Genomic DNA, 23,164 nt, shown 5'->3' with positions numbered 1-23,164 from the left:
CCTCCTTACACTTTAACACTAATATCGGTACGTACTACTCCTTACATTTTACAAAATTGTCTCTTTACTTTAGTTTTGTACTAAAGGTAGTCTAGTCTATCAGGTGTGATTGTGAGTGCATGTCAGAGAATAGCGCGGACACACACCTCACACCGCACGGCACACAAAGACAAAAGTGAGAGAAAAGAAAAAGAGACAAGCTGTCCGGGGGATAATGAACTGAGATTGTGTGTGTGCATCTATGAGAACTGCAAGTTGTGTTACTTATGTTGTCAGTTCATTTAAGCCTGTTGTTGTGTTGGTCTGTAGATCTTGCAAATTTAAAAGTTAGCTTATATGTGTTCTTCATCTGTTACCTAGGTTGCACCTGGCTGTTGATTCAATATAATGGTGATTGTTGAACGTGCTCATTAAGATAATGTAATTAATAGTGGGTTTATTGTTATTATTTACTAGCATAAATGATTCCTATGCATTGTGTATGGTAGCCTTTACAATGTTATTAATTTCTTTTATTACCACACACACACACAGCCATAGCAGAGCTACCCACGCCCATGTTTATACTGATGCTTGGTTGTAATGAAGCATCAAAGAGAGAAGTTGTATCAGTCGGTGTTTTAACAGTCACACCTGGGCCAAAGTTGGAAACCAGAATCAGTTTTAAATCCAGTCCTAATCTTGTCCTCACTAAGTTTCAAATAATTTCACTGGAGTTGGTTATTATTTATGACAGAACATTTACATGTACCTCAGCATTAAAAAACTGAGATAAGTTAATTCACCATTCATGAATACAGCAAAAATGACTATTCTCTATTGGGGTAAATTTTACCCGCTGGCCATTATTTTTAAATATGACTCTTGATTTTGACTTTTGTATTGAAACAAAGTTACACAGAATGAAAAAAAGAGTATTACCTGTTACCTGGCAGTTCTATTATTAAATGTGGTGCACAAATTAAATTCACATTGTCACTGAAGCACAAACAATAATTCACCCTCTAGTAGAAATTCTGAATGTGAGGCTCCATTAAGTTCAATGTACTACTTCTAAAGAATAATTTATTTAGCATCACTGGAAACATCAACCAAATGCAGTGCAAAGTTAAACTTGAAGTGAACCACTAACTGCACAGTTTCAGGTGGGAGCCAGAGGCTTTGAAATAGCTTCAAGAACTACAGCTATCACGATGCTGTATTTTTTTTTGGCGGATAGCTTGCTTTACTACGGCTAGCATTACAACAACGACAATTATATTAAAAGTTTGCAATGGCTTTACCGTTGATATAGCAAGTTTGCTAAACTAAATTGAAGCCAAGTGCATTGTTAGCATTAGCTAAAAAGGTTTAGCATTAGCTTAACTGAAGACACATGCCTCGTTAGCGTTAGCTGTTAAGTTTGACGTTAGCTAAGAACCTTAACATTTTTAAGTTGATTATGAGAACTAAAACACAAGGAAATGCTAAATATTCTGCATTCAGGGTTTCTGCAAGTATGAACAAGTTAAATTCAATACTTTAAGACCTTTTTAAGTCCCATTATGAATTAACTAACTAACTACTTGTGTGTCTCAAATAGCGCACTTTTGTACTGATACTATTTGAGTACAGAGTGCACTCACATTGTCGAAGTGTGGTCAAATGCAGTACACTTAAGAGTACCCAGATGGTGGACTTGTAACGGTCAAAAAGTTGAGTGTGGATTGATGGACACTTTCCACCCTCAACGGTAGCCATCTTGGCTATGTAGCAGGAGGGGCGGAGCTAACAAAAGTTGAAAAACTATCAACAATGGCAGCCGAGGATGCAATAGCAAGACCGACGGAGCAATACAAATGTAAGTTGAACATAAGTCTTTTTGCTATACTTGTTTAACATGTAAGCCACCTGTATATGTATATTTGGTTAATTTTACAGTCGGTAATGATTTTTGTACCGCGAATTATAACGTTAATTGGTACCGTAATTTGACGTTCTAGCAAGCTAACCTTAGCTAGCTAACTAGCTAGCTAATTAGCTAGCTAACAGCGACAGTTTAACCATATTGGCAAAAAAGTTTTAAGCTAACGTTACGTTATGTGTTGTGTTATATTGTTGTTTTTTGTGTTAAACTGTGATCTTGACAAGTTGTTCATATTCCGCTGTGAGTGTTAGCTCAACAAAATAGCAATCAGCTCATTGTCTGCCAGTAAAGTTACCAGTAATGTAATGTCAAAACGTATCCGCTGTTTCTGCTTCAATCTGATGTATATGTCATTCAGCTAGTTAGGTGGTTGTGCCTAGGAAAGGAACAAGTGTTGACAGAAGCAGACAAAGCTAACTAGCTAGGTTCGCGTTCAAGACTTTGCTCTTCCTCAGGGACGAGGTATTAGGGCGTGGGGGGAGGGGCATTGTATCGACCCTACAAGACTAATATAAGAAAGACTCTTGGGGTGTTCATTGGGGGAAGATGTTGCCCTATTTCAGCTGATTGGTCAGGTGCAGAAAGGGGAGGGAGGAAGGAATGAGGTGGGAAGGAAAGGAACAAGTGTTGACAGAAGGAGACGGTGCTAACTAGCTAGTGACGGCCAGCAGCCTTTGTGTTGTTTTGGGCATGCTTCCAACCCTTTTTTAGCCTGTGTTCTAGGGTAATAAAGCCCGGTCCATCCGGTTACACTTCAGCCACCGTCTCCTCGTCATTCAGCTAGCTAGGCAGCCGTGCAGCGGAGCCGTGAGCGCTATATACTAATGCATTTTTCCAAAAGAAAATAAATGTTTTTTTAAAAGGCAACAGAGGAAGCGGTAAATGAACATACATATTTAAGACTTGATTAAATGTAAGTTAAGATCAAGTATGCAACATATGTGTCTCGATTCAACCAAGGAGAAGACTCAGCGACCTGATGACGAATCGACAGCTAAACATACTTGCGGCCGGGAAAGTTTCAATCAACAGTTGAACTCTCAGTCCATCATCCTAAAATAAACACTTCAATAACCCTCCACCAGCATTGTACTGGCATTACTCCAAAGAGCATTTCTGTTACACCCCAAAATGTGTACTTAGTGCCTATTTGACATCAAAGTAAATAAAGTTCTACTCTGATCATCAAAACTCTGGGATTTTAACACTTTGGCATCTGCTGTGTACCACTATCATGAGCCGTCTTACTGTGTTTTCATGTTTTATATCACAGATTCTAGTGGTTTCTATTTGCTACACATACCGCTTCCATCTATGGGCTAAAAATATGGCAATCACCCTTCTACTGCTGATTCTGACCGGATCCCGGCTGCCGCTGGCAAAAAGGTGCCACACTAAGCTCTCTAGCACAGCAGGCTCCAATTCTTGAGAGAAGTCAAAATGATAGGTCGCTGGAGCACAGCGCCCAGAGCAATTAGGGGTTTGGTGACTTGATCAAGGGCACCTCGGAGTGCCCAGGAGATGAACTGGCACCTTTCCAGCTGCCAATCCACACTCCGTACCTTGTCCATCCGGGACTTAAACTAGCTACCCTACGGTCCCCAAGCAAAGTCCCTATGGACTCTGTAACTCCCACCCCTTTTAGCTTTTGCACTGGCCTCCACTCTACTTCTTTTCCCCAGCCATCTCATCTATAAACAACTCACTTCCACATCTGGTTGTGTAAGCTGATCCGCCTTGATGATAAAGTTTCAGAAACAGAAATCTCCAAGCTCTACCAGATCCAGGAAGCTGAGAAGTTTATGGACAACATCATCTTTGGTCTAGCACAAACCAACACAACCTGTGCTCAAGAGTGTGATGCCACGGCTCCCTGTCCTGCTGCTGCCTCTGTCCATTTCTTTTGGGTCCAGCTCGGGGCTAGACTTAAAGCCCTGGTCAGCTGCATGACTTACTGCTCTCCAGGTGCTAAGGTGGCATATATCCAGTATAGATTCCCAGCATCCTGGCCAAGCACCCCCTCACCCAGGACGTTATTGTCCATGTCAGCTACAATGACATTCCCAGCAGGAGCTCTGAAATACTAAAACTTGAAAGACTTCAGCAATTTTCTTGACTCCTTCATGGCCACGGTAAACTGATTTTTATCTACGATCCTATCCAGCCACTTACTCCAGCGTGGGTTGTTTTAGCAGCACTGTAGCTTCCACACCTGGCTGCAGTCAACCTGCACAATCCGCAACATAGCGTTTATTGATTGTAATATGTTCAGGAACCACTGATCATTCTTTAGGAGAGATGGACTTCACCCCAAGGGCCTGAGCTCATCAAAACCACGTGTGGACTGGCTGTATCTGACATTAGGCACTCCCCTTGGATTCCCACTGTGACCAGATCAAGGAGCAAATTAAGAAAGACGAGCTGTTAACCAACAAAATTAAACCCAGCTAGGACTGATCCATTATGATCCTTTAATGTAAAGCTTGCCTTGTTTAAGGTAAGGTCTCTGAATGGTTTTATATGTGACTGGTGATTACATGTTGCCCCAATTACAAATAAAACAAAATGTGCCAATTATTTTCCATGGATGAACTTTTCACTTAGCCTACCTTTGTGCTCCTATCTTGAAGGTACTACAAATATGATTATTATTATTATTGTTCCTCCCCCCATTCCTATCTAAAGGTTTGTCTTGCTGCAATGTGTAGCCCTCTCTCCTCCTCACCAGGGCTACCTCCATCTGTCCCTGCAGGTGTTTGTGGATGCTTGTTGTCTGTATTTCTTTGATCACTGTTGCATTACACCACTGTAAATGTTGGCCCTCTTTCAGTTCTTTGTCTTTGTTATTTGGTCTCGCAGAGATGTTTTGTTGATGTTTCTGTTGTTAAAAGCATGAAAGATAGAAAACTCATCCCTCGCCGCTTTTCAAATAAATAGCACATGTTTTGCAGTCATGCATAATATCCCAATAGATATTGAATATCTCAGTGTCTGTCCCAATGTGCTAATTTATTCCCTCATCCATAAGCTATAAATGATATTGTGCGGTCTGAACTTTCTGCATGTTCATTCACTGTGGTCACAATAAATTTGCTGTTGTTTTTGTCAGCAGCAACTGTTCTTTATTGGTTGGATTCCTGGTAATTTCATAAGTTTTGCTTGCAGGAGTGGAGCCAAACTTCCACCCAGCATGAGCTCAAAATTGGGCTAAAAATAGTAGAGGAGTTAAACAACAAGAGCCACTTATAATGTAGATCAGAAAAAGATCAGCCAGGGGGAGGGAGGAAGCACGATGAACATCTTGACAACTTATAAGATTTCACGTTTCTAAAAAAAAAACATCATGTTAGCTGATCAAGTAGAATTATGGTAAGATAGTTACATGTTGAAATAACACCGTAGGGAAACATTGGTCATTTGATTGAAAATTCTGTTAAACTAAAACAGCTTGCACTTCTTTATTTTACATGTCGGATGCTCTTAAATAAAAATAGAACGTTTTCCATCCGTGTTTGGTGATTGTAGCTGAACAAAAAAAACAAACCATTTATTATAGCTGACTTTCATTGGTCAAATTTGGCTTCTTTCAGTTAAAGAATGTGAGTGACGGTCTAAGAGAGGAACTGAGGTGTGTTTTTAGGTCTGTTGCATAGTATATTCCCTGAGGGCTATGGCACTTAACAGAGTGTCAACTGTAAAAAGAGTACAGTTGTACTGTGTTGACAGCAACAGAAGTAAGCACATCTGGCTTTGATCACCATGGTGATGATGGTGCAGAGTCACAGGGCATGCAGAGCGATGGAGACAGAGGCTCAGGGGAATCATTATCCAGTTTAGTAAGTCTAATGAGAGAAAAGGTGTTGCACCTCAGCTAACTGCTGTCTTTATTTAAAAAACAGGCACAAGCAACCAACTACGCACAAGCTTATGCAATATGTAAGTAAAATCAGGCACATTCGTATCATAGGAGCAAATAAATCCCTTTGCTATAAAATGGCTGTGATAGCACAGTAGTTAATACCCTGTTAACACTTAAACAATGTTGAAATGTCACAATGCAGGGTTAAAACTGCCTCCTAAATGTTGTCTGCTATTAAATATCAAAGTTGTATTCATGTAAAAATGTATCACTACAATCCCATAGCAGAAAAAAAGATTAAACTGGGGGAACTGGTGAAGACAAAAGAATGGTGTTTGATTAGAAGCCATGCAAAATGCCTGAGTTAAACACTGGATCTACTAATTCTTTTATTCAAAAGAAGGGTCAAACATTAGACTGGGTAAACCCCGCCCACTCTGCCCGCAATTTGATTTCACCCTGCAGCTCGGTCTGGAAACCTGCACGTTTAATTCTCCTGTTTCAGTTCACAATTTTTACGGGAACCAATCACAAACTGGCTTATCTACCTGGAGCGCTATTGGTGGGTTTAACACGATGACGATAGAGAAGCGACAAGCAGCTTTTTTTTTTACATTCAACATAGCGGCCACCAAAGCATAGCAACCCGTTGATGCCGCTGTCGCTTCTATGTCACCCGGCTCGTTGGTCTGATTGGTTGAAGCACTATCCACTTGTGTACAGAGTCATTTGAACTATGCCCGTTGGTTGATAGCCAGACTAGTCAAAGATAGTAAAATTGGTAAAACTACAATTTTGATTAAAAAAAGGTTTCTGTTTTTTAACCAGGTGGCCATGTATTGGTCCCAATAAACAATTTGAAGCAGTACCTTATACATTACTGTCCACCTGACGGCTCATAAAACTAAATTGTAAAAAACCTTGCTGTCAGGGTTTTCAAACTAAGAGTAAAGATATAGCAGAAAGCTACTAATAAAACTAGTAGTGCAATAGTACTCGACTTGTAATACAAGTAATACAAATCAAGTACCTAGGCAGACAACGTGAAGACATGAGACATAACATTCATCACATGCATATTTTGGAAAGGGGCATGCAGGCTGGGGAGGAGATAACCCGCTGCTTTGTTTTTTTCTCTAGTTTCTCTCTAGTGTCAGCTTGGCGTCGGCCATGGCATGTCATCACACCGAAGCGTCATCCTCAAACAGCACAGTCTCTCTCACAGTGTGCCAAGCAACAGTGATGGCTTCAGGGAGGGAAGTCAACTTTGCTGTCACAAGCACATTCTTCACGATTGTACAAGGTATTTGGCAACACTAGACTGCAACATCAGGACAACCTGAGAATCACATGTAAATCTAATCTCATTATCAGTCCTTATTATGTGGCTGAGAGTCCCTTTGGGTTGGTATTTTATGCTGTCTTGAAATCAGAAATCAGAATCAGAAATACGTATTAATCCCTAAAGGGAGATTCTATGTTACAGTTCCAAGAAGTACATAAATATCAGAGTAGCAATATGAATAAAAGAAATATAACGAGTGTGGATATGTACGGTATTTACATAGTTAAAGGAATTTTATGATACAGTATTTACATAATTAAGAAAAATTAAGGAAGAACTTATGAGAATAAGTAAAGTAATAATTTGAACTAAATCAAATTTAAATAGGGCATTATCTGATCCAAACAAACAATAAATAAGATTATTGCTCAGATTCAGTAATTGGCGCCACAGATTCAATAAGCTCACCACTTAAAAACAATGGGCTTTTTTCAAATCTTTAATAGTAGCTATAATCAGTACACTAACATTTAAATTTAAAGAATGACATATTTAAAGAATATTTAAAGAAAGTTGTGATGCAAACACCTTGGGAACATGTGTTCAGTAAAATACCTTAAACTTGATAAATATTTGTCATAAAAAAAATCAACATGCCTCTGTTTAACCCCCCGCATGTCCCCAAAGTAGTTGTTGGTGCAGCTGTGTAAAATTGATATTTTTTACTATTAAATCTTTTTGCACTGAAAGAAATAGTTGTTACTTGACATCCTCATCTTTCTTGTACTGAACACAGCCTTGAAACTGCATTTCAACATCCCAGTCAGGGCCTCTTGTCCTTCTCTTGTCCATTGATCATGCAAAATATGAACGTTTTCTGTGATTTTTGTCACTTTGTAAAAAACAAATTGTACCTAAGTGTGCTAAGAATGAATTCCGTGCTCACACACATTTATGTTAACATAACTCCACAGCTTAACAAAACAAGCAGTGCACCATGTGTAGCTACAACAGGGTGGGGGTCAAATGCCATGTGACAACTGTGGCCTGGTTGTTGAGCAACTGTTCAACCCCGGTTCACTTTCCTCAACCCACAGCAGCAGGCTCCCAAATAAGATTAGACAACTGGGTATCTTCAAATTAGCGCTCCGGCATTAACTTCTGTGCTCACTCATGCACTCGCTGTGTGTTGAGACTCATTTTAACAGGAATAGCGAGATTAGTCTCCAACAGCAGTGGACAGCAGAGGCACTATGTTGTCTGGTGAAGCTCTGGTAGACAGGTAAATGGTGTGGGGAGTTTGGCTTATTGAACTTTGTCTCAGGGTTGATGAGCATGCAGCAAGCCACCGGCTGTATAAATTTACCTAGAGCACACTCACACAAGATGTTGGAAAATAAATGGAAACACTGCTTTTTCTTTTCTGGAGCAGCCTCTCAGACTAAGCAGCCACTACAGTCACCTCCATGTCTTGTCTACCCATTCATATACATCACACATCTGTTCTCCGGGTCACAGCATTTGCACACTTCTACTGAATAAAGAGAGAAAAATAATATAAAAAATAACAATCCTCACTTAATGACCCCAGAGGTTATTCCTTTTTCCTCATGGTATTTTTCAACCTTCCAATTCACAGCTCAGTTTATAAAACCCTCCAGCCCAGTTCATTACATGTTTCTGTTCAGTTCAACACAATTTGCTTAATGTTGCCTTAGTAACGATCAGACATAATCCCCCTGTGACACGGTTTGGACAACTCTAAACGATTTCTGAACACACTTGCTAAAAACATAAAAGACATTTTAAAGAGAAGCCTACTGTTTGACTTTTCTATATCTAATGATTATAGCTGTAACTATGTTGGATGTCTTGATCTAAAAATAGAAATGCAATGACTACATTGACCCTAACAAAACAGACATGTAATAATCCTGGGGAAAAAATAAATAAATCATAGGATCTTTACGTGTTGTGTGCAGTGATGTGGAAGTGAAATGACATGATCATCTAGCAGCCCTGACATCCAGTGGTATTGATTACGGAACTTAATAAGCCTTTGGAGGTTTTGGAGTAGACAGATGTGTCTCAGATTTCCCAGTTTTGAGAACAAAAAACTCATTCACTAACCATTTGTTCCACATTCATTTAACAGTAACTACCACTCTGTTTAGCAGTAACTAATCATTCGTTCTTCAGTAACTATCTACATTTTTGTGTACCTTTTTTTTTTTTAAATAGGCTATTAACCAAAAACCCAGCCAATCTTAACTTTTGAGTTTACACTGTTATACTGATCAATTTTTTAGTCACCTTACATGTTGCAGTCTCAATGTCAATACTATCTCTGCTTTATGCAGAGGGAGCCCCCCCGCTCTCTATACAAGCCTGCGATCAATATAACTCATAAGTCTTTTCCTCCAACTGAGCGAGCTTCTGCTCCCTACCCGCCGAGAATCACTAAGCGTCAGACAGACCAGACACACTCCTCCTAAAGGTGCCTCCCGTCCATCGCATACAAATCCTGAGTCTGTGCTACCGACTCTCCTCCGTCAGGGCTCTGCCACATTGCGCGTTCCTCCCTCGAGACTAGAGACAATCAGACAAGTAGATAACGTTTTAGTGTGTCCCAGCCAAGAAAAAGATTAACATGCAGAGCTACATATTTTTTGTGTGTCTGTGTACTTACATGCTTATGAATGTGTTGGTGTGTTTTGGGGCTACATTTAATGCATGCACTCACATGCAAACATTCAACTTTTATTTTTTATAGATGTGTTCAGCAAATTGCATTAGTGTAGAAGAAGCAACTGTCGAATTTGCCTAATGAAGGAATTAAGATTAAAATGAAGTTTAGGGCCAAAAGCTACAACATGCTAGAGAAATAAACAGCTTGTCTCATCAAATTTGCAAATCTTGTAAATTGTTTTGAAATCCCTTTAATTTAGGAACTCTCTGTTCTGCAATGTAAATCAGCTAGTGAATAAATGACTGCATGACTTCATTAATATGTATGTGCATGTCAAGCTTGCCTGCAGTCTGATGTCAACAAGATTTGGAACAAACTGGACTCTCATTTTGGGTCGACGGGTTGAGGTACGCTAAGAAAACACTTGATTTAAATTCCCAAACAACATTATTACCAGGGATTACATGCAACATGGGAATACCATCCAACTGAGCAAGTAATACACACACAAACACACACACACACACACACACACACACACACACACACACACACAAATGTACAAACATGAAGCCCCATTCAGGAGTTGGTTCTGGACTCAGGCCCAGGCATGGGAATATATCCCAACCAACGTCACACATGGCTACACCACTAATAGGAGCAGAAAGGTTGTGGTGTAAATGAGGAGTTGAAGTAGATGACAAAAGGGAGAGAAGAAAGGTTTTCATATCAGGTGGGCAGGAAGCCCACTGATCCTCCCTAAGGTCCAACAGTCAGGTCAGACAAACCAACACGTGGTTAGCTTGCAGATGCTGAAAGCACCATCATTGCGTAAAAGGCAGAGCTATGTCTGGTTCAAAGCCAATGATAGAGAGGCCTAATTACTCTTTCATTGTGAGTCATGCTTCAGTATTCATGTTCAATTAGTGAGTGATTTGTTAAATGTGGTTTTGAAGGCCCATATTGTAGGCATGCATGTGACGGACTGAACTTTGATGTGTTTCCTTGATTGTATCCTCTGGCAGATAACACTGCTGTGTGATTTGTGTTGCAGGGGTAAGAGTGTTTGAGTCAGCTCTAGCTTTGCTCCAGGAACAGCCAGTCTCCCACTCGTTTGAAATCACAGAAACATGCAGTTCATCTTAGGAATCAAAGTACCACAGGCATCTCCTAGCACAGTGATAGCTGAGACCTTACCAGCAGTACTGAGATGCAGGGGTTGGTTGGTAAAACTACAAATTGTATTTAAATCTTTGAAATGTACCCAATTGTCAAATTACTTTTAGGGTATCTGTGTGTTGTGTAGGTGGGCTGAGTAGGTCAAATACTTTTTGATTATCCTTCCTCTGGAAGATGTCATATATCAGTTTTGCTTTTCTTGGCTTTGTTATTTAATTTCACATTTTCACAGCAAGTCGCTATCTTTGTCTGCCGTTTGATTCTTGGCAGGTGGGCAGTTGGTTTATCAGAGTTTTCCACTGAAAACAGCTGCCAGCTGCTGAAAAGACACTGTAAGAAGAATTATAGCATCAATTTTTTCAGCAGGTGTACGAGAACAATATTTGTTTTTGTTCAAGTGACAAAGCCCTCCCCCATGTGTTCATTACCATAAAGACAAAGGTTCCCTAACCACGGAAAAGCAGTCAATCCAAACCACAATGTTTTGTTTGCCTAAACCTAACCAAACCATAGTGTTGTCACATCACTAAATTTAATTCATTTTTCAAAAGTGATTTGAAAGATACAGACAACATACCTTAACTTATGTTGTCCTGCCGAGAGTGGTGTCAGATCAGAAAACAACTCCACGTTATGTTCTACAGAACACGGAAAGAACAACCCATATTGTCATTTAATTTCCAGGACTTGATGGCTGAAAATGAAGTTGTTGAGAGCTCTGTACAACGGAATAAAACTGCAAAGGTTATAATTCTCTATGGGTCTGTCACAACAAATGTCCCCTTTCACATCATAGTCATTTTCATACATTGTTAATCTAAAATATTTATTAAAGGAGTTTTAAAATAGAGATAATCTAACAAGGAAATACTTCACCATCCTTAACCTAAGAAATGGACACCTTTGTAAAAATGTACTGTACATATAAAACTGCCGAGGGAGTTTTGTCTCAACATGAACACAATGTTGTTGTTTTGGTTAATACTCATAACGTGCTTTCAGAATAAAATTAGATCGGTCATAATTTACAAGTCAGAGTTTAAACACACATGGGTTTCATTGTATTTCAGCCTTCATCAAACTTGCTTTCTGGTTTTGCTTGCTGCCAGTGTTCTTATTTTAAATCACTTTTTAAACCAGCCATTCTGTCATCTAGCTGCCTGTCTAGCTCTACTGCAGTGTTGTCAACTCACCATTTAAATATTATGTAGAACTGACAGCCTGAACTGGGAAAATTAAGCTCTTTATGAAATAAAATCCATATACGTTGCCTGAAATGAATAAAGGCATAGTGACTGCAAGTTACTTTTTTTCTTACAAATGGAACTCCAATTAAAGCAGGAAGCTTTGTCTTGCTAGAGAGAAGAAACCATGCTAATTTACAGTACAACTTCCAGTATCTTGAAGAGTCATGACAGATAAGGAACATAGTATTACTGTTGAACTCCCTGCCAGTAATTGGAGAGACACTCGGGGGTGACTGCAAAAACAATTCCTGACATAGAATTGATGAATACTTTCAATGCTCAAGATAAGTTTACAGAGAACTTAAATAACATAATGCTCTTAGCTTACAGTGCATTTATGTGCTAAGTCCCTAAAGGCTCTATTTCCTTAGTCATATGGGGATTTAAATGTACTGTGCTCACATTGATGAAGGGAAAAAATTTGTGGGTTTTGGATGGACTGGATTTTTTTCACCCATAAAGCTTCCTAGTTTGGTTTTAGACACAAGTGAATGAGGAAATGTTTATGAATTTGACTATAATCCAATCCCATGTGAAGTAAAACATTCCAGTGGAGGAAATGAGATTGTCTAACACCATGTATTCTTATTAGCGTACACTTTGTGTTTGATATGTGTACTGTCCGTACTGTCTCCAGGTGCTGTCAGACCAGAGGAGCCAAGCAAGACCAAGTGAGCAGAGTTGAATGGCCTTTTCTCTGCCGTTAACGCGGCTTGTCTGCCAACATTACCGTGCATATGGTCCGTGTGTTCCCATGTGGCCAGTCTGTGCAAAAAACATGCAGCACTTAAAGCTGCTATCTTTGCCTACGCAGACAAGCTGGAGAAGCACACACATACAGTATATGCAGACTGTCTCCTCTTTGTCCGTCTGCCCTGCATCCCATGATTCCAGTTGACAGCAGCAGACGTGTCACAGCTGGCTCTGAGACCAAACTTGAACAAAGGCAGGTTATGCCAAGTAGGTCACACATCTTCTTAAAGGCTTCAATCCCCTTTTTCCCCCCACAGGATCTTCAGAATTCTGGCTGTTTAATTTCTTGTGTCATTTGGTTTTATGGCCCACATACGTATAATAAATAACACATACACACCTCACATACCAAATCAAACTCTGCATTTCCAATGAAATTTGGAGAGAAGAAAAATGTTATCACAGTGCTGAGATTCAGGGTGGTCTAAACAATTTTACGTATGCATGGCTCTAGTTTTCTTTTTTTATAAATTAGTTATTAATGGTGACATGCACACAAACAACTGCCCAGCCCACATGGGCTTGTAAAACACCAAAATAATGATGCTGTTTTCTTAGACTATAACAAACCTTCTTACAAATGGTAATATAATACAAACAGAGACCTTTGTATAACGTTCCAATCTCTAAAATAAAATCAGAAAAAAACAGTCCCTTTCTAAAACACCACTCAGGTTATTTTATAATTGTCCAACCAGAACAGAATTGTCCGACTTATCCAAAATGACAGACATTTTACTAAAGCATGTTTTACAATATAATAAAAGAAACAACATTGTTCTTTACACAAAAAACAAAGCCTTCGCTCTTCAGGGAAACACATTTACCTGTTTCCATATCTAATGGTTGTGAATGTGAATGTAGCTGTGCACATATGTAGAGATCGTTGAATTTTAATTAAATTCTGCTTTGCATTAACCTGCACACTATAAATATTTCATGTCTAAAACAAGTCTTTTCTAAAGACAAACCATGTCACATTAACGTCTCAATTAAAATATATAGATAAATATATGCTATATACATATATATAAATGTGAAACTTACTGTATTTGTAACGTTAACTGTTCCGCTGAGGAAACTCTAGAGGGCTCTTTCTACGGCTTGGCATCAGATATGCATATGCAATATACAATTTAAAGATGGAGCAACTGGGAGGAGAAACATTAGAAGGTATTTAACACTTTTGTCCAAATGTGTAACATATTGTTTGCATGAATGACCAGCCTGCCATTAAACCTACGATGAATTCTGCCTCGACTGCCATGCAAGGTGCATGCTCTGGGAGTTAGAGTTGTTGGACTGCAAGGCAGTGTAAGATAACAAGTGTCAAGAGGAAATAACAACAGTGGCTTCAGATATGGACACGGGGCCTTATCCTAACTGGAATCTATGCTGAACCAAGCATCCCTCACCTCAACACTGATATGGACAGTGGACACAGTTTTTCAGGGACATGAAAGAAAATGCTGTTAGAGGGCTTTTTATCATCCGGTTAGGGACAAGACCAGTCTTGTAAGAAGTATTGGAAAGCAATACTTGAGTAAAAGTAAAATTTGCAAACGTTATTGCAAATATGACCACAGGTATGTAATGTTATCTTCATCACCACCCCATTCACCACTGTCGTTGGGGCGGCAAGGTCTTTCATGACGCTATCAGTAATTATGCTTCCTCCTCTCCTTCTTTAGTGTTGGCGCTTGGCAACAAACCTTACATCACCAACTGGAATGGAGTGACTTGCAACAATCAATGATACACCAAACCTGCTTTTTTGCAGTCTAACAAATTTTATTTTGCCTTACGAGTAACAAAGATGCTTAAGGGGAATGTAGTGGAGTAAAAGTATACATTTTATTTGGGAGAAGTAGAAGAGTAAAAATAAAGGTTTCAGAAATAATGAAGTTGTTACAGGTACGTGAAAATTCCAAGGGTATAATGTACAGATGAAAGGTTGTGTACTCTTACCAAATCAAGTCAGTTTGTTTTAAACACCATTAGCGTATGAAACTTGCCATTGACAAGAAAAATCTTTTGGTGCACCTTTACCAAACCAAATCTTTTATCTTTCTTCACAGTTATCCTTCAAAAGCTTTCTTTTTGTCTTTCTTAAGATTCTGTTCTGTCAATTGTGAGCAGGTTCTTCTGCAGAACTGATTACCATCTCACAATGATATGATATATTTCTTGCTGTAACACAGACATTATTTATAAATGCACTCAGATAGAGACATTGAGCTACCGGTAAAACAGGCAACTTTCATCCTATTTCTGCATCCCCCTGACCCACCCACTCATTAAAAAATACACTGACTTCTACACAGGAGCCTTTGAATCTTTAATAGCATGAACATCTGTGTCTCTTTCTACAGTAAATCGGCCTCACCCGCTGGTGTCTGCAGCCTGTCTGTCGCCTGAGGACCCAGGTTCTGTTAAGGCCTGAGCATCTTCCAGAGGGGTCTGGCTAAAGGGTCTTAGGCTTTCATTTTCAGGGAAGCTGTCCTCTACCACTGTTTCTGTGAGTTTTAATTCATTGCTCAGTTTGTCAGTTTTGTTATTGTTACGGGTGTCGCTAGAGCTGAAACAATTAGTTGATTAATTGATTAGTGGATTTTGAGAAAATAATCTGGGGCGTTGAGTGGCCCGCTCCTCATTTGCATTAAGTTGAATCCAGGTAACTTCATGTCAATAAGGAGCGGCCGGCTCGACGCGATGCCTCTCAAATGCTGATGAAAATCTTTTAAACTGAACGTTGTCTATCTAAAATGAAGACAGATTCAGCAACTGCATTGCTTGTTTCTTGCTCTAAAATGCTTTCAGAAACACGTTCCAGGTAAACTATTTTTGTAAAATAGTAGACTGAATTCCAAACGAGCTGCCATTATGGTCGGTTTTGAAATCTGAGAGGAGACAGACCCATGTGACGCGTGCGTCCAATCAGGTGCAGCCGTTGCAGTTGTAGGAGGGTGTAGACTGTTCTCTTTGCTTGTCAGTTGTCAGTAAAGAAAAACTGGTGGCAAGCCCACTGCGATGTGAAAACAACACACGGATAGAAAAGTACCATTACAAGTACTAATCATTTATTTCATCCAAATTCCATTATACGTTGGCATTTCTATGAAAATGACTAAATTGTTTTCTTCTTAACACCTTTTGAGATGTCATATACTCTGATTAGAGGCTCTAGCTGGCTACTGTACAAAAACATGAACTTGAATTAGCCGCTGCCGTGAGCTCCGGTTACCGACTCTTCTGCAGCGCTTACGCTTGTTCTCAGAAAGCTGTAGGCGTTTTCTTATTTGGGTGGCAGCACCGCAACCGCCTAGTGCTGCCACCCAAACAAGGACACGCAGGAAGCCCCCTGAGAGGAAACGTAAACATAACCATCAAACCCAGCACACCAGCTCTCCAACAAACAGCCGCTGCCTGGACAATAAACTGGACTGCTTTTTTAAATAACTCCATTCAAATATTTACTGTATACACGCAGATGGATGATAATAAAATCTCTTATCTAATGGTTTAGCATTAAATTAGCCGCAGCCCTGAGCCTTTGGCTCCGGAAAGCAGAACTTTCACCGAAGGGATGTGTGCACGGACATCTTCTATTACAGCCAATGGGAACGCTCTCTCTATCTCTCTGAAATTACTTGTAATTGGCGCCTGTGATGGCTTGATTTTCTGAAGGCTGAAAACAGCGCTAAAAGGAGGTGCAGAAGTCTAATTTAATCACTTTAATCACAACACTCTGAAAGAATATTATGGTATTTTTTCCCAACAATGCCAAAAATAAACTGCCTATCCCAGATTTAAGTCCATTTTCAAGCAAAAATAGAAAATATTGAGTGGTTCCAGCTGCTCAGTTGTGAACATTTTGCTTTGTGCAATGTGATGATAAATGCTCCCTATAAATAAAAGATCCATAATATTGTTAACTGAAGCCTTGAAATATCAGATAATACATGATATTACAAGGCTTCAATTAAAAACACACAACATATTTAGCTTGTATGTGTCAGGTTTACAGTACTTCCTTATTTTGCTTATCTGTCATTGATGTTCTGCCACTCTGCTGTTCTCCTCACACTGCTGAGAAAAACAAGTACCCCATCGCCCTCACCATCCTAGGGAAAAAACAAACAAAACATTGATGCCCTGCTACCCTCACCCTACTAAAAAAACACTGCACATGTTGTGTTGCATGATAGTTTGCTCTGGGCTGTAGCCAAGCCGCCAGGAACAGCTCCAGGCTGCGGGGTGATTTTGGCATACTAGGAGAGGCAGAACTGCAGGTTGCATGGCATGGATTGGCCCAAAAAGACTACCATTATAGTTATGATAAAAGAAAATGCTACAAAATGTAGACCATTTCCTGATTATCACGCACATTTAAAATGTATTCTTTATATGGATGCACCAAAAATTGGCCAAAGCCGAATAACAATAAGCTTTTATTTTTGTTTTTTTCCCATTGATATTGCAATATCTTCATCACTGCATGAATTAAATAGTCTAATTTTAAATGACTGAACTCAGATTTAAAAACTATTCATTTAACACTTTTTTTTAAAGATTTCAGCAGATAATATACAAACAAAGCACAATCTAATTTAAAATAAACAAATCATGAACATGTTTTTATTTGGCTATCTTTGAGCCCCTCTTCTTCAATATACTATATTAGGCCTATAACTGTCTGCTGAAAATAAAACTAAATGCTGTATTTGAAATTCTTCTTAAGAAAAATATCTTCTCTGCTTTCTCACATGAAAGTCTGGTGCTTGTTAGGAGAGTAACAACCTTCATGAGATGCAGCGGCAATTAAAAAGCATGTGCACCTCATAATCTACGCTGGTTGTTTTAAAAACTTGTTCTGTGAAATTCATTCGTATTTTTATGAATAAATCGTAAGTATATAATAAAATTCTTCATCTGTTTGTCTGTTTACTATAAACAGAAAAGGTTTGTAAAGTAAATGAAATGTTTGGTTAAAACATGAACTAACTGTCTTGCATTATTGGATTACATTCTGCACTAAATCTTAAATCGCATAATTTCAATTTGCTTGATGTTCTTTTATTTGATGGAGGGTGTATTTTGCTTCAGGGAATCTCTCACAAAGCCCAGGCTCTCACAGTACAAAACTCATCCCTCTGGACTGTCTGACTACTAACTCAAGGACAAACCTTCCATTTTTTTTATAAAATTCATCAACTTTGCAAATTTTACTTTTTAAGTTGTCGTAAATTGAGCCATTAGCCAGCAAGTCATAACCATTATATCCAGTACTATTTTTTGACATACACATGTGTGACCAGTTGGCTAGGTGGAGCTATGAGTCGGTCACGTATGTGAAGCTTAACCCTCCTGTTGTCCTCCTGTAGGTCAACTTTGACCCATTTTCTATTTCAGAATTTTGGGTGTCTTTCAATCAAATTTTCAACGAAAAGTAACGTGGAGGGTTCTTTACAACGCTCTTGACAAGTAAAAAACATGATCAGTTCCCTAACTTCATTGAACATGGTTGTTTTATTCAATTTAATAGCATTTAGAGAGAAATGAATTGATAAAAAGGCACTGAAGAAAATCGACAAAGACATCGGAAAAAATGGGTGCCTGGGTGGGCTACTGGTAGAGCAAGCGCCCATATAAAGAGGCTCAAAAACAAAAGTGTCAAAAAAACACAAACAAAATGTTGAAAAAAAGTAAAGAAAAACAAAAGTTGCTTGATGTTTGACGGGAAGACAACACAAGCGTTAAATAACGCTTTCAACCATCTTTTAAAACCTGATAATGTTTGTGGCTAGTTTTTCCAGTTTTGTTACATTTTATGTTATGTTTATATTAAAGATCATCAAGAAAAAAGTATGAATTATTGCAGATCATTTTAAGGTCATATTACTGTGTAAAATGTCCACCTGCCTACTTGTTGTCTGTTTGGACATTTTACTATGTTACAGTGTGGCAGGGAGGTGGCATGTGCTCTTGAGAACACTTCTCAAGCACGCACGCATGCACACTTATCTTATTGTGACAGTGGAGTCTGTGTGACTTGCTGAAACAGTATATGAAAAATATCCGTGTTGCAGACACAAATGGCTTCATTTGTTTTTGGGACTCAAAAACTCAAAAAAAAGTGAAACCAACCTCCAGGGGGATAATTTTAAAAACACTCCAACGTCACGTTACTGTCTAAAGGGTAAAAACGCAAAAGTCTGCTCCGATCGGCTCACGGCGGCTCTTGTTGCGTACACGTTTACGTCATAGGCCTGTGCCAGTACAAGAAAATAACAACAAACATGTGGGATTATTTCCATTCTTCGGACCTTCAAGTTGCCCTAGCAGCTCTGATACACAGAGAAGAGTCTTTTTAGCAGGTTGTTTGGAGCAATAACTCCACCTCCTCGTCTGGCCAGACAAAATTGTCTGTTGTTTTGTTGTTCGCTTCGCCATATTTTGGTTTTGTGCAACCAGGGAGAGAATTACAAGGAACGTTCTTCAGAGGCGCGCGGACTTGGTGGTGTTGTGTTGCAGTGCTTCACACTATCACCTATCCGCCTGGTGTGCATACTACATCGAATTTCACACACTTGCGTCAGCCTATTCACACAGATTTCCCCCCCAAAAGAGCTTGTTTCTGTCTAAACATTTAAACCTAAACTTCATGTAAATGACTTATTATTCCTGTGTGTTTGTGGACAACGTGTGCAACATGAAAAAAATATCTTGATGGAAGAGGAGTTGAAGTAGCTCACTGCCTGACAGTGCTGTACATATACATCATTCAAACATTACACAAAAACACAGAGGTCATCTGCACACTATTCCCACACTGTTCATCAGTGTGTGTGGCATAGACATGGTGTTGGAGGGCTGTGGAGGTAATTGCTATGTGAAAGGTTGGGCTTTTTTATTGACATGTCAGTGTTTTGTGTTAAGCCCTCTCCGGATGCTATTAGTCTTACTTGGAAAGGTCATTTATTCAATTCTGCCCAAGGGCATAGATTTCGTTTAAACACTGTTGGGGACACATATTTCTTGCATTCTATGCACCAATTTGTGCCTTTTTCTGCATAGATTTATGGTGGAAAATGTCTTTATTTATGTAAAGTAAAACACAGGTGGAAATTCCAAATAAAAAAATATACAAAGGTGTTCAGGCATTTTGTATTCCTTTTAAATATTTATTGCCCAGTAGATTAACTTTTAGGGCCCTGTTTTAACAATCTAAGCTCACTGCGTGAAGCACCTGGCCTCAGTATTGCTAGTTTAAAGTCTATATTAATCATAGGTGTGTTTTATGCGTAACATGCAATAAACCAATCAGTGTGTCAGGGATCTGGGATGAAATTTGTTTTTCAGAATTGTTCATTCTGAAACACAAAATGGAGACTTATATTGTACTATGTTGTAAATATTGTTTTAACACTGTGTCAAATGAAATACATGAAAAAAAAGATGTGTGCAGGTGCATTTGCTATACAACGTGTGCGCTGGGCAGGAAATTGACATCTTGCGTTGGGCTTTGCGCCGCACCAGTCAAAAATAGAGCCCACAATGTCATCCCCACTGAGTTAACACACATGCAGGCATTTACTATTCTGTCCTCTTTTCTGTGTTTTGTTTGGGAAAGTAAAGTCTTTAGCTGTGCATGGGCCACCTGTTCCCATTAGTGATGCATCAAATGTCACATTTTTGGCTTTTCCCCTTTCCTTTATTGAGTTATATATCTTTTTTGTGCATGTAAAAGGTTTACAAAGTGAAAAAGCCCAAAGTCCACCCCGAAGGCACTTACCATTTCCAACAGAAAACACTGTTCACAAACTGCTTTAAACGGCTCTATTATTGTCCAGCCTTTACTTCCGCGACAAACGTGCATCACTTTGTAAGCTAATGCTCACTTAGCTGCTAGCTGCTAGCTTGGCACTCCCTCACGCTCTGCAACTGACAAGCTAGCTGCACTTACTGTGCATGTTCTACTCCCTCCGGAGATGGAACAAAAGTGTGATGCCTCACTCGGTAGCTAATACAGAGAGCTCAACACACAGGGTGAAAAGAGGAGCTGCAGCAATGTGCAGTACAACACAGTACAGTACAGTTTTCTGAAAATTAAACCACACATGCACCTATTCTGGTACAACCTCTAAATACAATTATGAACTGAAAATTATGAAAATGAGCATAATATGAGCACTTTAATTAATGTACAGTATAAACCCCTTGACTTTATTAGCTAGGTACGTATATTTTTTCATGCAACACATTCTCAATCCCAACGCATCAAAAAGCAACACTTATGCACTGTACATCTGTAATTTCAGTCAGTCATTTGGATGGGAAAATAATTCACTGAACAAAAATAAAAGGGACAGGCCATTAAAGATGATTCACACATGTAGAAATACTTGCTTTTACATGAGCTTTTATGCACTGAAAACATTCATCAACTCTCAACTGTTAGTAGACTCTTCAGATGGCTCAATTTCAGAGTAAAGAGTGATGTTGCTGCTGGTTATATGGCCCTTGGAATAGTGATGCCAAGTGAGCTTGTCAGAAACACCCGACATTAATCTTCGGAGCATAAAACTAGAAAACTCTAAAAGTGCATGCACACCGCTAAAATATGCATAATGCAAATACTTCCATTACATTGATCAACTCTGATTTCATGGGGTTCACAACACTGTTCCATTAATCTCAATAATCATGCATGTGCACCATTAGCCCCGGATGAATGTCAACACACTTGTACTTGGTTTGAATGTAAATGACAAACATTGGCACAGGTCAACAAAAAATTACTAACATGATCATACAAAATGGCATAAAAATTCTTGCTTTTATAATCAGACCTCCTGTTTAGAATGCTGTCCATATTTAGTACAGGAACTGTGTTTAACTACAGTCTGATACTTGGTGTGCCATTCAAATTACTTGCGGTGGTTATTGTGTCAGTGTTTGACACTGCTCTTTTCGCACATCATGTTTTCAGGTCAAGTTGATCCATTCCCCACTGGGAGCACTCCAAGCCAAGGTGGAATTTAAACCCCTTATAATCTGCCATGTTATTGAATTAAAGGCTTATGCCTGCTCTTCACGAGTATGTCAATTATTCTCATTTCAATGGAGCACTCACTCATTTCTTTTTCAATTACAAGGTAGATCCAGTGCTTAAACAGAAAGGGATGCATGTGTTGAGCAATGCGCGGGAGGGAGAATACATCTAGAGGAACATAAATATATTTCCTTTTCTTTAACATATTGTATGGGTTAAATAATTCAGCGTGTTATTGTTGTAGTGGCAGCAGCTGCCGTGGTAGTGACACAAAATCTTCAATAACAGGAAACCATGTCTCATTTTATTTTATTGTATTATACTATTAGAACCATGCAACATGGTCAAAGTTTAAAAAGAGACAAAGAAGCCTGGTCTCTTTAATGTGGACCAATAACACAAACCAATAATACTAAGTTGACATGGCTCCTTTGTCTTTTGTAGTCCACATTTGATTTGAAAGAAGCTATTGATACATTTTGTAAAATTCTGAAGTGAAATTGACTGCTTCGACACAGGGATGTTTGTCAATGGGTGAGAGACAGGACGAGAGACTTATGCAGAGGTGTCAAAATGATTCGCATTCATTACTCAGGTAGAAAAAGAGATACTAGGGTTTAAAAAGACTTCTGTAGAAGTTGAAGTATCAACTCAAGCTTTTTACTCAAGTAAAAGTGTAAAAGTATTGGTTTCAAAACTACTTAAAGTATAATAGTAAAAGTAATTTAAGGGGTAAGGGGAAAAATGCCATTAAGGAGAAAAGCATAGGCCACACCAAAGGGGGCTATAATGCCCTACCCCACCTCCCCCCAAAAAACATTTTTCTAAAGTCCATAATGACTGTTGTGTTATATTAAAATGTAAAAGTTGAAAAATTGGAGCCCTTCAGCCCCATCTATGCACATTGACAACAAACGTATTTTAGTACAATGCAAATACCTTAAAGAACCATATATGTGTACTACTGAGCATTAACATGTTTTTCATGGAGCGTAAGATATGATGGCCTTTTGTATTGTTATGGTGCAAAAAGTCAAACTTCAAAAGCATGTTATCAATAGCCTTTATTGGAATGTAAATGTACATCCAAGCTTAGCTGCAGGAATTTGTGAGGGCAAAGAATTCACTCTAGTAGGATGAGGTGATTTATCTGGATAGGTTTTAGTAGTTTTAGTCTGGATAGGTTTTTTT

At 39.0% G+C, this 23,164-nt stretch overlaps 1 long non-coding RNA gene across 1 annotated transcript; it reads left to right on the top strand.

Moving 5' to 3' along the window:
* Window positions 1-1,500: 1,500 nt before the first annotated feature.
* On the top strand, window positions 1,501-13,725 carry LOC116692711 (uncharacterized). Its single transcript, XR_004332759.1, has 3 exons — window positions 1,501-1,840; window positions 6,906-7,068; window positions 12,803-13,725. It is a non-coding gene; the product is annotated as an uncharacterized LOC116692711 (long non-coding RNA).
* The last annotated feature ends 9,439 nt before the right edge of the window (window positions 13,726-23,164 follow it).

This window comes from Etheostoma spectabile, chromosome 1 (assembly GCF_008692095.1).
Source record: "Etheostoma spectabile isolate EspeVRDwgs_2016 chromosome 1, UIUC_Espe_1.0, whole genome shotgun sequence".
Lineage (NCBI taxonomy): Eukaryota > Metazoa > Chordata > Actinopteri > Perciformes > Percidae > Etheostoma > Etheostoma spectabile.
Note: the sequence above shows the minus strand (reverse complement) of the source record. Positions and strands in the feature narration are given on the sequence as shown.